We start from the raw sequence: 721 nt of genomic DNA, 5'->3' as shown, positions 1-721 counted from the left end.
CTGTAGAGAATCTCTGTTGGATGCATCCAGACCCTGTCTATATGCTCTGGGACAGGTTTGCTGAGAGTCAGACACTCTTAAAGGTCTGAATAATAATACTTTTCTGTGGGTTCTTATCAGGAGGCTTATCCATGTGCCAGACTACCTTCCCAGCCAAGCTTCCTTTCTCCTTCCAGTACCCTGTCCACCAAGAACAAAACAAAACAAAAACTCCAGTTCAGTCATTTTCTAAGTCCTTTTGTTTTGTAAAAGAGGACCCCTGCGCCTCACTGAGGAGGGGATGACAGTGCACTTGTGACTCAGTTACCCCTTTTGGAATAAAAAAGTTTGGGGGAGTCTTGAAATTTTTAATTTTTCCTTTTCAGTGACCATCTCCCGCCCTTTCTTCTGCTCCCCTTCTTCCCTCAAGCCAGGCCATAGAAAGTAGAACTCCTCTCTCCCAAATACGTCCATAAAATGGAAAAATATTACTCTAACCTTGCCATGCCATAAAGAAGTTCTCTGAGTTACCTTACCCAACAGTAGGTGATAAGATCTTCATTCCAGAAGGTTCCTGCCCCGTATCCAAGGAGAAGGAGTGCCATGCAGAGAAACTGAGAAGCTGCACAGGGGGCCTCACTGAGCTCCCCCGCTCAGTCCAGCATCATTAGATCATTCCCTTTTGTCTGATCACATTTCTACATGGCTGCCCTTTCTTCATCCAGTCTAAACATAAAATTAG

Source organism: Otolemur garnettii, unplaced genomic scaffold, assembly GCF_000181295.1.
Source record: "Otolemur garnettii isolate 467f Iridium unplaced genomic scaffold, OtoGar3 scaffold00124, whole genome shotgun sequence".
NCBI lineage: Eukaryota > Metazoa > Chordata > Mammalia > Primates > Galagidae > Otolemur > Otolemur garnettii.
The sequence above is the reverse complement of the archived record's forward strand: the minus strand, read 5'-3'. Positions refer to the sequence as shown.